The sequence below is a fragment of the Vanellus vanellus genome (assembly GCF_965231255.1).
Source record: "Vanellus vanellus genome assembly, chromosome: 1".
NCBI classification, from domain to species: Eukaryota; Metazoa; Chordata; class Aves; order Charadriiformes; family Charadriidae; genus Vanellus; species Vanellus vanellus.
The window spans coordinates 134,285,651-134,301,122 of record NC_138905.1 but is presented as its reverse complement, the minus strand read 5'-3'; positions in this window follow the sequence as shown (position 1 = coordinate 134,301,122).

The following is a 15,472-nucleotide window of genomic DNA, read 5'->3' as shown; positions in this document are numbered from 1 at the left end:
TGAATCCATGCTGAGTACTTCTGATAGCCTTCTCTTCCTCCACATGCCTTGAGATGACGCCCAGAACAAGCTGTTCCATCATCTTTCCAGGGATGGAGGTGAAGCTGACTGACCTGTAGTTCCCCGGGTCATCTTGCCTTTTTTGAAGACCGGAGTGACATTGGCTTTCCTCCAGTCCTCAGGCACCTCGCCTGTTCTCCATGACCTTTCAAAGATGGTGGAGAGTGGCCCAGCAATGACGTCTGCCAGCTCCCTCAGCACTCTCGGGTGCATCCCATCAGGGCCCATGGACTTGTGAATATCTAATTGACCTAACTGGCCCCTCACTTGATCCTCCTCAACCCAGGGGAAGTCTTCCTCTTTCCCCGTTACTTTCTCCAAGGCCTGGGACTCCTGAGGGCTCGGCCGGGTAGACCGACGCAAAGGCGGCATTCAATAACTCCTCCTTCTCCGCATCCTCCGTCACCATGGCTCCTGTCTCATTCAACAGTGGGCCCACAGCTTCTCTGGTCATCCTTTTGCCTCCAATATACCTGAAGAAGCCCTTCCTGTTGAGCTTGACATCCCTTGCCAGGTTTAGTTCCAAGGCGGCCTTGGCTTTCCTTGTTTCATCCCTGCACATTCTGGCAGCATTCTTGTAATCTTCCCAAGGAGTTAGGCCATTCTTCCACTGAGTGTAAACTTCCTTCTTCCACTTGAGCTTGTTCAGAAGCTCCCTGCTCAACCAGGCAGGCCTCCTGCGTCCCTTGGCCGATTTCTTGCTCTTCGGGATGCACCGATCCTGAGCTTGGAGGAAGTGGTCTTTGAATACCAACCAGCTTTCTTGAGCCCCTTTGCCTTCCAGAGCTCTAGTCCACGGGATCTCCCCAAAGGAAGGACATGGATGTGTTGGAGTGGGCCCAGAGGAGGGACACAAAGATAATCAGAGGGATGGAACACCTCTCCTGTGAGGACAGGATGAGAGAGTTGGGGTTGTTCAGCCTGAAGAAGAGAAAGCTCTGGGGAGATCTTATTGCCGCCTTCCAGTACCTAAAGGGGGCCTAAGGGAGAGCTGGGGAAGGACTTTTTACAAGGGCATGTAGTGATCGGATGAGAAGGAATGGCTTCAAACTGGAAGAAGGTAGATTTAGACAAGATATTAGGAAGAAATTTTTCACTCTGAGGGTGGTGAGGCACTGGAACAGGTTGCCCAGAGAAGTTGTGGATGCTCCATCCCTGCAAGTGTTCAAGGCCAGGCTGGATGGGGCTTTGAACAACCTGTTCTAGTGAGAGGTGCCCCTGCCTATGGCAGGGGGGTTGGAACTCGATGATCTTCAAGGTCCCTTCCAACCTAAACCGTTCTATGCCCTTCAACATTCAGAGATATACTTCTTGATACACTGCTTCTGATTTAATTTTATGTTTAGCATTGTGTCATATTTCTTACTATTTAAAAATATGGGAAGCAATAAAGAGAAAAAAGAAAAAAAAAAAAACCACCCAGCAATAAACACAAACTGATTCATAGCTGAGGTACCAGCCTATTGCCTAAACTGTCTGGCATGCGTTTGATGTATGGGATGATGAGAAAAATCTCATAACAGCTATTTCATTTGTGTGCTCCTAAATAGGGCAAGAATATTCAGGGGATGTGCATCACCACTAAATAATTCACTCATTGCAGGTCTTGTTCCATGGAGCACGAAGGTAATACTGCCTTGATCTATTTTGGCGCAGACTGACATGAGCCGTGGTTCCCCACCTGTGGCAGGAGTGCCGCTGACATCACACAAACCACTTCCAAGGCCTCCCTCTTCCTATGTGGATGCTAATTTGAACTGCCTGGGAACCGCCTGCTCCAGGGCTATTACTACTAGCTGTGTACGCGGGCATCCACCCCGTGGCTCAGCTCAGGCTATTACTGCCCGCGTGCCCTGACGGACTCCAGCCACCACCACTGCTGACCCTATTTGTAGACACTTGGGGTTTGAGGGATCGAGGTGGTGGGAGGGTGGGCTCTGAGGCTGACACCCCAGCGTAAGAGTATGTGGTAGGAGATGTGGGCAGCAGGGGTGGAGCCAATATTCAGTGTTGCCACCAGTGACATCCAGTCCAATCTGGATGTGAGCAGCTCTCCCATAGAGCAAGGATTTCAGAATGCCTTTCAGTGACTGCTTAGAAAATCGTTTGGAGGTGAATGATAAAATCTATACCTTTATATGACTCTGGTTAATACATAGCTCCATATTTTCATTGTCTTCAAGGAAGTTTTACATTTGCTGTGTAACCTAGAGGGGAAAAAATCCAAACCTGTCTCCTTTGAATGGAAAAGTCTGAGCTCCATGGATACTGTTGCTATAATACATCCTCATAACTCTGTAGCTGGACTCTAGGTTCCTTATGAAAACAGTTCTTTAATGAGAAAATCTGACTTTTTTGGAAGTTCTAGAATTATATCAAGAAAATTACAGAATATTAAAATTATATCAAGGTTTATAGAATATTAGAATTATATCAAAAAAAGCACACAGTGGCTTCACTTTTGTTAAATTAAACCCAGGCTTCATCTCATAGTAGATTTAGCTTATTTAATGTGAACATGTAAAACATCTTAAACTCTGCCAAGGTGTTGTGGGTGACCTCCAATTCAACCTCTAAGGAAACACAACTATGCAGGGAATTTATGCAAGAAAGCAAGGACCCAGTGTCTGAACATTTTGTAATCAAGAGGTTGGGAGAGAAGGCAAAAATGTAAAAAAGAAGGGGCAGCTGGAGAGAATGAAGAGTTAAAAATATTTGCAGTGAAACCAAATATTTGGAAAAAGTAAAGACTTGTCAGAGTTCAGAAGTGTTGCATATCTTACTTCTTTATTTTCAGATTTCTTTGCACTTCTGAGGATCTGGAAAACTTATAAAAGCTAATACTACTTGAAAACATACTTACTAGCCACTTAATGTATACTTGCTGCGTACTGTAACTGATATATTGGTCGAATGGATACACTTAATTTGTGAGGGAATCGGAGTTTTAGGGTGACCATTAAGTGACCACAACTGAATTTCACTCCAAGTAGTGGCAAGCACATGCACCTCCCGCCCGACTCCCGGTTCCCCTTCCAGCGCAGGGACACCGATGGGGCAGCAGGGCCCAACAGCTACAGAGACCAGACAGTCAACGATAGGGCTGAGTAATTCCCAGCCCTGCTCCCCGCTCCCAGCCCCAGGAGCAAGAGGGGTGGGTTGCAAATCCTTCTGTCACGAGAGCAGCGAAGAGCTGGGTGCTCCCATAGGGCTGAAGCGAGCCAGCCGCCTGGATGCCACGTGGGGTCCAGCTTCAACGAGAGAGGCGGCAGAGGGGGGCTGCCCAGCGGGGGCTTGCTTCAGCATCCCGCGCTGTGGGGGGACTTTCTGCCCCGAGCACGCCGGGGGGCGGCAGCCGCCCCCAGCCCCGCTCTCCCTCTCTGTCCTCCAGTAAGTCCGGGCATCCTCCTGGGGATACCGGTGTTTTGCTGGGTTTCTCACTATACCAAATCCCGCGAGATGAAAGTCTCAGGAGTGTTGTGGGACAGTCTTTTGGGAATGTCTCTGGGAATTATGGGCTTTCTTTCTGAAGTGTCCAAAAGGGAAAAGAGCCTTGCAGTTAGGAGGCTGGGAGCCAGGGCTTCAGGCAGCCAGCTGGGTGTGCCATACAGGTTGCTTAGTCTTTGTGTGCTGTATTTTCCACCTCCACAAGAAGAGGATTATAAATATTTCAGAGGAACATTATACATCTTCTTTTATTAATACTCGTACCGCCTGAGAACCCTGAATGAGAGATGCTGTATAAATACGAAGGCAGGTGGTTATGTCAGGCACCAGGACAAATAGAGTGGAAAATCTTTTAAAGGCTAATTGCGAATATGCACACATGCGTGCATGCAGGAAAAGAAAATCTCAACTTGCTCAAGACATCGACGTAGTTCTCGAGAGTTGGTGGGAATTAATGGAGTTGACCATATGAGTACCATGCAGCAATAAAGACTGGAAAAGGTTAAATGGGTCTGTCTGCTCCGTTCTGTGGCAGAAATATAAACTACATGCTCTCTGCATTCTAATGTCACGTTAAAAGATTTGGTGCATGAATTTGGATACGTAGTTACAGTCTAATACTTCTGGAGTACAGGAATGTTAATTCACTGGTCAGTCCTTCCCCAGCATAGCACTTTAAAAAAATTAACCTTCCCCCTGTACCAACTTCCTATTCAATATGTGACTGACAAATGCTGATTTTAGGAATTTTTTACCTCTTGTAAACTACTATGAGTGCCTTGAATTGGGTACAAATGTGCACAATACTTTTTTACAGTCTGACACAATCTTCTCTGATGTTTTGAGCTCCTCTAAGTAGCCACTTGACTACAAATTATAACACACTTGACTTTTCATATATAAAGGGTAAATAGCTTGAGATATTTTGAAGCTTTATACAAAGTCTGAGCAGTGCACACACTGGGTCAATATTAGTGGAAAACTAATTGTTGAAAAAATCCGGTGGTTTTTATCATAAATGTTCTCTTTCTTCTTTTTACTCTCTGAAAACAAAATAAGATAATAACACGTAACGTTATGCTTATAACACTACATTTGTGCTGGGTTTTGATATGTGTTTTTCCATTGCAGTTGTTACTTTAGAAAGAGCTGATGTGACTGACAGAGACTTCTGATGCATTATGACGAAACGAACTAATTGACTTTTAGGAGAAAAAGAGCAGAACAATTTATCCTAGTACTATATATCTTTTCTTGGGCAGAAAGGTCAGGATGACAAAGTAACAAAATTGAAAAATGATACAATTTTCAAAAACATGAAAAAACCCCATTGCTCTTCTCTTTGACAATCTTGTGACACAGATGAGACTAAAACAAACCTCCAGATATTCGATATTAATAGGCAGTGATGAACGATGGTGTTCCTGCTCTCTCCTCACGTGCAAGAGTGTTTTGGGGAAAACAATGCTACCGAAGTTGATACACTAAATTCTGTCTTCCATATACTTAATGCTCACTTGCTCAGTGCTTTGAAGTTAATGGAGTTATTCTGGAGTTAATTGGGTTTAACTCAGAGGAAAATTGGACCCACTAGAACGAGTGCTAACACAAAAGGCTTTGGAAGCAGGCCCGCAGTGCTGGTCAGAGAGATTAACAGCACAGAGGAAAAGGACCTCTTAGGAAGAAAGAAGGGCAGGAAGGCGATGCAGAAGAAACTTGCCCTCTCTTTTGAATTGGCAGCTGTATCACACGCTGTGATGGGGAGGCACCCAGCACCACTCTCCACCGTTTCCAACCACGTATCTCCTTGGTTCTTCATCACAAAAGCCATGCGCATGAGGTATGATGAGCAAAAGAGAACTAAGCGGTTAGCATAGGTGTGAGTAGATGTGGGATAATGGTTACAGAGATCAGAATTAGCTAGTCGCATCTGATGCCTCAAATTTATACACGCAACTGTGCTAAAAAAAAATGGATCCAGAAAACACATTTTATTGCATGTTGTTCAAAAATCTCTCTCCAAGTTAAAAGATGTCATCTAGTCTAGCTTCTCATAGTAACATTGGATCAGTTGGTCAAAATAATTTTTGTCATCTCAAACCAAGAAGGATGCTACCAGCTATACCCTAAATTCCTTCCACAGTTACTGTGTGCATTTGCATAGTAATTGCATTTACAGTACAGTATGCAAGCCCATATAAAGTGCCCCAAATAAAATTAATCCCTAAGACTATTATATCTTTCAAATACATACATATTAACCAGCAAGGTTTTATCTTTCACATACTGACTCATTTCCTTCTTTAGTAAATGATCACTGTGTAACCCATTGAGTTTCTCCATCATTATTGGCAGCTATAAGAAAGATTTCTTGCACTAACAATAAGACAGGTGCCATGGAAATTGGGGTACATTCATGTTGCTTTATACATTTATGAAGAATTTAGCCTGTAATTATTGGAGATGGTGACGGTAATTTTCTGTAGAGTGCGGAAGGACGTGTCAGATGTAAAACCTGCTCAACATTTTCCCCTGTTGAGCTGTTACTGTTTCTCTCCTGGCCTGAAAAGAAAAACGGGTGGTTGGTAATTTTTCAAATACATCACATTGAGTTCATCTTAGATTCATTGCTAAAATTGCCAGCAGGGAGTACATTTCCTCTTGATATGAACTATGGACAAAGGCCATTCTTCTGGTTGTCTAAGGCATATTGCACGCTCTTGCTTAGCAAACACTGCTGCTGGCTGGCAAAGCTCTTTCATCAAAACAAAGAGGCATCATGGTCATTCAAGCCATGATGACCATTCAAGTCATCCTAAAATTATCTCTGACGGATGGAGAAGCACTTGTGCCTCCTTCTCTACAGATTTTGGCTGTGAAATTACACAGGTGGCTCTCCTCTTCTCTTTGACACCTGAGTATAACTGATTGTGTGCTGCAGCCACAGAATGGGTCTAAGTACCTGCAGTGTGAAGGTGACACACAGTGGATGGACATAAAACAAGGGGGTTTGAGTGGGCAAGCAAGGACTACAAAGGCTTTTGTCCCTCCCGGCATCACTGGCTGGCACAGCATGGCACCTATGTCAACCGATCAGAGCTGGTTAGGTGGTTGTGGAGTTTCTGTAGGTAGGCTGGACGTGGTCCTGAAATGTTACCTTCAGATAAGGGATGCAGGGAGCTGAATGCTGTGGGATCATCATGGATTTTTCATTGCTATTGGGTTTTCCAGTAGTCAAGATTGATAAAAATTTTTCATCTGGGGATGGGAGGAGACCCGGTCCCTGGCTGCCATATGCAAAATTGGTTCTGAGCATTGTTGGCTTCCAGAGTGGACAGATGCAATCCAGCCAAATTAGAAATACCCTCAGCTTTGGAGAGGAAAATGTAAAATTCAGACTGGTTCAAGAGAGAGGCAGCTGACCTGCAAAGAAAGGGAAAATGTACAAATAAATCATTGTGGTGCCTCCAGACTCTGACCTGACCTTCAGCACTCCCAGTAGACTCATTCCAGACTATTTGCAAGATGATTTATTTCTAAAAAGCCATATGACCACATTTGCACAATAGGAATTCACATCAGTGTAATGCATTATGCAAGCTCTGATACAAACCTGCGCACAGATGCAAGGCAGGTCTTAAATTTGATGCAGTTCCATTTTGGGCATGCAGTCACGTACACTACAGCAGTGCAAACATTAATATGCACCTATGATACATACCGGCAGCTGAAAAGCTGTTTGAACAAATCTGGATATGCTCATGCAAAGTTCTCCCATGTCGTTCAATATCATGAGAGGAAAGCTCTCTCTGGGGCTGCCTGCCTTGAGAGACTGGAAGAGCCACAGATACTGATGCCCTCTGGCTAAAATGCAGGACTCCTCTCTATCATTGCTTTCCCACTGTAATAACTTTAATAATAATAATAATTAAACTAGATGAATTATGTGCCTTCTCCTCCTGCCTATGTTGAGCAAGAAGAGAACCAAAGATCAATATTTCAATTAGATTATGTAGTAGACTCATTTAATTCTCTAAAATGCTCAGAATACTACAGAGAAGAACACAATGGAAATGCCTCGGAAGATTAGATTAGATAGGTGTGATACCCGGCTGTCACTGGGATTAATAGAGTTTTTAAAATTGGGATGGTTAGAGGAATCTGAAATGAGCCCGTGGCTTGCATTCTTGCTGAGCAATTATTCAAACAGTGCTTGAGAGCTTTGCCAAAGTTTCCGATCTGTGACTCCTATTTCCTGATTTTCCAGTGCTCATCTTTGCCAACTACAGAAACAAAAGCTTCAGGAGATTGCAGGGCTGGAGCAGCACTCATGATTATCTGGTGATTGTCTGGGTAGGAGGATGGCCAACTTTCAGGTGGGAATTTGAGGCTGTGAAGCTAGAGGGAGCAAACATATGAGAGAAAATGCTTTTATCTCTAGCATGGTGTTGACTACTTGTGGTCAGGTCATCTCCAGGGCACCCCAGGGATACTCCTTTGGGATTTAGAACACCTGCAGAACACATCCTTGGTTGCTGGTTGCCAAAGTATAGGGATTACAGACCACCTGGAGGCTGTCCAGCCCTGGTTTCACCGCTGCGAGGAATGGATGCTGCCTGCCCTAGTCTGACGTTGACACTCAAGTCAGAGTACAGCAGAGCATGAACCTGGAAAGCAACGCCAGTGCTCGTGGCATGAATGTAAGCTCCATCGCTAAGCCCACAGTAGTAAATCTATCAAGGTCTTGGAATATTTCCAGGCATGAGAATGCTTTGGCTACCAAACTGCTCAAATGTGCCCCGGCACAGCTTTGGGCTAGGCCATCTAACATCTCCCAAACAAGCCCCAAGCACAGTTTGGGTATTAGCATGGTCAGGAAACAGTCAAATTATGTAGGCTGCATGTAGCTGCTTGGGTTTGGAGGTGAAGGCTGTTTAACGCTATGGACGTGAGCCATTCTGTAGTAGCTGAGACCAGTGCCAGCGAATAAGCCAGGTAAGTTTAATTCAGCAGAGTTCAATTCATTGGCTCTAGTCCACCAAGGAACGAGAGAAAACAAACAAACAAACAAACAAACAAACAAACAAAACAACAAAAAAGGTTTTGTTTAGCACTTGATCTGGGTATGTTTTGTGAGAAGCTTGCTTTCTTCTCTGATTATTTAAAATTATTTTGACTCCTTCTCTGTGGCTTAATTCCTGCTGAGTCACTTTAGGTATTTCAAATCCACCTTGTCCAATTTATCTGCCTTCTTAAACTCCTTCCCTTCTGAAACCTGACCATGTTTTGGATTTCTTGGCTTTGATGATAATATACTTAGATTTTCTCCTTTATTTACTCCCAATTTCAATATCCTGTATCTTCCCACTTCAGTGGTTTCTCACTCTTTTTAACGCTCCCCACCCTTCATTCCAACTGTACCTACAGATTGATCCATATGTACATTTGCTTTCATCTCCTCTTATGCTCCTTGTCTTTCCCAATTTCTTGTAATATTTTCTTCTAATTATTTTATTGCTTCCTGTAGCATATTCCCTGCCATTCCGCTTCACTCCTTTTATAATGCCACCTTTTCACCTCAATTCATCATTTCCTTACTTTCCTTCATTATTACAATTCTTTGACACTAGAAAAGTTCCTTCCCTTCCAAAAATATTCCTCATACATCCATTTAACAAAACAATATTCCTCTGCCTTATCCTTGTTTCTAATACTTTAACCCGGTCCAGCTGTAAACAGCAATACGAAAGGAACATTAATGACATGGTGGTATAGAAAAGTCCAAACTATGGCACTGCTGTGATATTCGAACACTTTGCATATTTAAGTAAATCTAACGTACTCTAGTCAATACTCATCTGCAGGTGTTCTTTCTCTCTAAATTCCCTTTAATTTCAATATGGCACCGTATGGACGGACCTTTATGTCCATGCACAGTCCCAGTATAGCTCCAGGGAGAATGTGGGGACCAGAAGGGACGGTTCATAGGAGTAGGACCTTAGGTCATAAATTTCTCAAGCTGTAAACATGAAGCTTCATGTAAATGTATGAGATCTCATATAACTTCAAATCATAGCAATATCAGAGCGCATCAGGGCATATTTAATAGTAACGTAGATAGGCTGCTTTGTACCAGGAATATCTGAAAATGTGTCTTTTCTCCTTTTCCTGTGAAATATGTTTGAAAGTAGTAAATGCTTCTTAAGGCTGGGAAATTCGGGACCATTTCCATAACAATAGCTTTTCGAGAAAGTTGTCAGGTCTGAGAAATAAAGCAAACCTGTCAGGTTTGCCTGGTCATTAGGAGCCAAATTTCTCCTGCCCACTTCATCTGCAAAAGCTGGCTGATACAAAGTCTTGTGGCACTGCAAGATTTATACTCTCTTTAATTTATTCGTAATAAATACTACCCATGCAGGATAGAGCCCATACAGCACGAACAAAGAACACGCTACATTTAAGAGGCCATGTCTGACTTAGAAGACATATGGCAATGCTTCCTGAAGTCAGAAATAAAATGGAATACTTGTAATATGGCATGTAATACTTTCTGTACTCCACCAAATTACCAGGGAGACAGATTGTGCTTTTCTGACTATACTGACAAATGTCCCTTCTCATTATGGTTTTGCCCTTTTTATATTACCATATCATTATTCTTTTTCTTTTGTACTCCAGTGTGCAATTTAGATGACTACTTTCTTGGGCAATTCTAGAATGTTGTTTTATTTTCAGGATTGCTTAGAAAATGATAAGATATTTATTATTCTTTTGCTAATATGAATTCATCAGTAAAAATATATACCTCAGGGGGAGCCACCCATTGCATTTAGCCAAGCCACCCAACCATTCCAAAGGTAATAAAACAGCATTTATAACCAGGAATAAACTGTGACATTTCTTTCTAACGAGATTTCCAAGCTGACTCTTGTTGGCAGCCATTTTGCATTTGTGATGCTAATAATGAGTGGGAACCTGATGTTAATAATTAGTAGCTGTTTTCTTTTATAATCTTTTCCTAATAATTTTAGCACAGAAGCACACTTCCCTTGGGTTTCCTATTGTTTCAAGTGGGGCATTTGTGTCGCGGGAGTATAAACGCAGCCTTAGCCTAGCACGGTAGCTGAACAAACAAACAGCCTCCTCGAGCTCGTGCCTAAAAAAAGAAAACGACAAGGCCCACATAATACCACCTATGTATATTTATTTTCAAGAAGGAACAGAAGACTGTTCTTTTGAGATGGCAGCTCCCCCCCCACACCTCCAACTGGGTGGCTAACGCTCCCAAAAAGCCCTCTGCATCTGCAGGGACACATCTGCTGCCAACTCGTACCTTCCCCGTGGCAGCATTGCTCTTCCCCCGTGGCAGCATTGCTCTTCCCCTGTGGCACCATCGCATCGCTGTGTAGCTGCACCAAGAGCCTCGGCTGGGAGCAACCGTGGGATGCAGAAAGACAAGAGTCCGTCACATTACCAGGGATTCCTGTTCTTTTCAGCAGCGCAATGAACCAGCCACTTGACTCCGTATGAGAGGAAATGAGAAATAGATACACTGCGGTTCGAAGAAGAGATATCATCAGAGGGAAGATAATTTCCCTCATAGCGGGAAAGGCTGGGAGAAATTCTTTGGCAGGTGTCAATGCAGGAGGACATGTCAGATGGTCAGGATGGTCCCTCCTGACCTTGAAAATCTATTAAGCCTCTGCACATCCCCACAAACCTGGGGAAGGAGGAGGTCTCAGCATGCAATTACTTGAGTCCACTGTTTCAGAGAGGCAGTGGGACTCAAATTGTGTATGGAGCGGTTCTTTTTTTTTTTTATTTTAAAGGAAGAAACCTAATTAAAACGATAGGGATTTCCTGGGGAAATTCTCAGCCTGTTCATTTTTTAAGAGCCTTTGTATTACAAAAGGTGTTTGAAGTCCTTGAATTTTTACCCTTTAGCCACCTTTAATCTAATTTTCTAATCTCTTAATAGCCTTAATTGAGTTCTGAATACTTTAAATTATTAAACATCTTTGGGGGATTATGATTTGTATTTCTGATTACACAAAAACATTATCAATTGCACACTCCTCTCCCCCCCCCCATATTTTTGTCAAATTCGACCATCAGGGATGTAAAGCATATACTTTAAGGGCAAGACACTTGCCTTTGAAACACCATTTGAAAACAATTGTGCTTTCAGGCCAGTTGAAGATGGATGGTGAGAAATGAGGAAACAGCAAGAACTCAACATAGGCCCCAAATTAAGTCAGTGACATTGCCTTTTTGGCATCTTTTGTCGTATGGGTAGAGATTGCCCATGGAGGTGGAGTGAGCGACAGCCGGCTGCCGGCGGGGTGGTGGGCCACACAGCCCAGCGCGGCACAGGTGGGAGAGCCGCCTGCTCCTCTCAGCTGGGGTGGATCTCCTTCCCAGCCCAGGGCCTTCACACCTCCCCCCTGCTCCAGTGCCAGGGGCAACTGGTCAGTACGGTGTGTGTCCCTGAGTTGGCTTGGGTCTCCAACTCCACCTAAGCCCCTTGGCTGCTCTAAACTTTCCTGACCTGCCCTGCCTCTACCCTCTTCAGAGGCTTACTGCCTCACTGCATCTCTGCTCTGCCGTGGACCTTTGTCCTCCTCCTTTACTCGCCCATGGCCTGCTGTCACCAAAGCTAGTCATTATTTCCCTCACCCTCCCTGTTGTTCTCACTTCTCCGTCAAAGACACCTGCCCTGGCAGGGACAGCAATCCTGGCATTGATGAGCCATCGGCTCAGACACCACTCTGGACGCAAAAGGAGTCCAGGGAGCAGAGGACAGACGACAGCCCTACGAGGCAAGGAACGAACCCAGTGTATTTATTCAAGGAGAGCAGCGACTTGCTTTACACGTTGTCCCAAGCCGTGGAATAAAATGCTCTCTAATAACGCAGATACAGCATCCAAAGCAGAAGTCTGTAGCATGAGCTAATACTGATGGAAGAGTTCAATTCTTATCAAATAAAGCCTCCCTTGTAAAAATCAGGAATTTATTTCTTATCAAAACACAAACAAGCTTTCTTAACTTGAAGAAAGTATTAGCTTCTTCACTTTGGTTTTTTGTTTGTTTGTTTTGAGGTTTTGTTTGTTTGTTTGTTTAATCTAACTGGGTTTATTAGATCTCAGCTTTGGTTACTGTTAGCTTACCTCCACCTTCCTCTAGAAGAATTGGCTTTAATATCCAGCACCAGAAACAATATCTTTTGAGAGCTAAATTCCTTTCCCTAGCTTTAGGGCAAGATTTCTACTTGTCATTGCTGAGCCTCTCATATGTTTTCTAGAGATCCTAGCAGAAAGTCCATGAAGTTTCTGGGGAACCCACAGTTATGCTTGTACCCATCACTGGTACCCGTTGTAGAGTCTGGCTTCATGTGCATAAAGCAAATGCCCATTCAATGTACCAGTGTTAGAGCTTGGATCGAATTCTGCCACCATTATTCAGGCTGAGCAGCACTCTACTTCAGGAGTTGTCCTATTGATTAAACAGGCAGAACAAAAGCATATAATTAGACATACTTGAACTATTTACTGGTATTATTTACAATCGGTATTGCTGTAGCAGCTATGATTGCCAGTCGAACTGTAGGGAGTTTTGGTTTTGACAGCGTACCATGACAGAAAGGCAACATCTTTTGTAAGCTTACAGGCCGAGGTGCTGATCCAGGAGGTTTGTGTGCCCAAACCTATTCTCTGAGGCTCTCCATCCATGTCCATAGATGTTCAGAGAATGGATACTTAAGCAGATACACAGTCTATACTGCTGGGTTCAGGCTTGTACTTCTTGTTGTAAACTCATTCCTTTTCTTTTTCTTTCAATATTGAATTTTACTGTGTACTTTTACATTTACTACCTAATAAATTGAGGGTTACCTAACAAGGACACGTATATTTAGATATATATTTTTTAAACACAGTAATTTTTAATGCACTGTATGGACCAGGATAATTATAAAAGATGAGTTAGGGCATAATCCTGCAGTTCAGCATCTGTGCAGACGCCTGTCCCATATGCTTTACATGAAAGGCCTGACTCATGCAGGTGTGACAGCAAGATGAGGGCCACTAAACTGAAAGATGAAAACAGCCGAGAGACTTTGGTTAAGGTACTTTGGCGGAGACACTTTAGTTTAAGAAGGTCAGCATGAAAAGTCATTCAGCTCTCCTTTTGACTTCTTACCCTAGAAAGAGAGAACAATAATAAAATGAGGCAGCAATAAATTTAGAGCAAATTAAAAAAAATACTTTTATGTAACACATGTCCTGACTATAGAATTCATTGCTGTAATAGGTCATCAAGTTAAATACCATGGCCAGATAATTTTATCATCACTCATAATGAGCCAAATACTCCCCACCATAGTCAAGCCAACGCTCTTCAGCGAGACTGAAACAAGAACGTTTGCCTGAGTGAAACAGCGTGATTTACCCCAGTATTTACAAAATGGCTATGCTCTATGAGAAGAACATAAAGGTAATTAAATCCCATTCTCAACACATCATCTGTGTATTGAAGTGGGGAAGCAAGCTCCCCGTTTTACCGTTCCATAATTTGCTAGAACCACTATAAAGGGGCTTTAAAAGTAACAGACACTGAGCACTGGGGCAGTACTGGGTCACATATGCTTTACTGAAAAACTCGCTTTACCTACAAATTAACATGGCAAGCTATAGGGATCCCAGTGCATTCTGCAATTATGAACTATAGGACTTCATACATATTTACCGAGAACTTACTTCCCCTCTCCTCACCCATGAAGAACTTTTCAGCACAATGAGAATTACACAATGGTGTTATAAATTATATGCCAGGTTTCAGTCAGATCTTGGGTATTTACTTCTAATCCTTTCAAACTACTGGTTTCTAATTAAAATTATGACACGCTCTTTCAACAACAATAACCCAGTATGTAAGGAACCTGCATACCTTTCAAACCTTTCATAAGGAAAGAAGTCAGCTTTAATTTGCAAGTGAAGTTTATTGTTTCAGTGGCTTTAGGTAACGCAACCCCTTTAGAAGCGGACTGCCTTGTCTGTGTGCTGGCAGGAATGTGACACAGGAGACACGTGTCTAGAGTCAAATTTGAGGAAAGTTACAACATCAAAGCCCCAGTTTTCAGTGAAAAGAAGTTTCTTTGCAGTTGAAGTACAGCCTTCAAAGTGAGGGTCAAGTCTTACTAATACTACTAGGGACAGTCTTCTGGGGACGCCAAGGAGAGATGTTACCAACCTTATGAGTGCTCTACTAGCCCTCATAGCTGGTACTTCAGCCCCACGTACCGAAATGGGAGAGCTTCCCTCGCTGCCCCTGCCATGCAAAGGGATTCCTTTGCCGTTGCCACTTCAGGGCTCAGGGAATCCTCTTTTTTCCTCATGTACAGATATTAAATGTCAGCGTCAGCAGCTGGCGTTCAGCAGCCAACACCATCAGAGGGAACATCTCGATGGCCGTCGCCTCAGCCTTGGCAGGAGACGCAGGGTGAAATCAAATGCAGGCGAAGCTGTCTGCCGGCCAACTCACAAGGAGGAAAACACCCTTTAGCAGTATTTATCCTCAGCCTGGAGCTGCGGGATGGCTGCCACCTCCTCAGAGCAGAGGCCTCTAGGAAGGGTGCAGGAAAAGCACCCATGGCCAGCCCAGGAGGAATTGCTCTGTGCTTCGAGGGACTCCTACAAACAGCCGCTGTGGCACAGGGTCTGTGGGAATAGTCCCCTCGAGGTAGCTGCCAGGGTGATGCCGCCTGGGGGTTATACAACGAGGGGAAGAACAGCTCCAACAGGGACAGTGGATTTTCGCACCTGCAGCCACTGTACCTTGGCGGTTCAACTCAGGGGACAGCGTGGGGAGAAGAGCCCTCTCCCCGGCTGAGGTTGCCTCATTCCCACCCTCGTTCTGCTGGTTGAGCACTCCGTTTTGCCCCACTACTGCATCCCTCAGGCTGAGGCA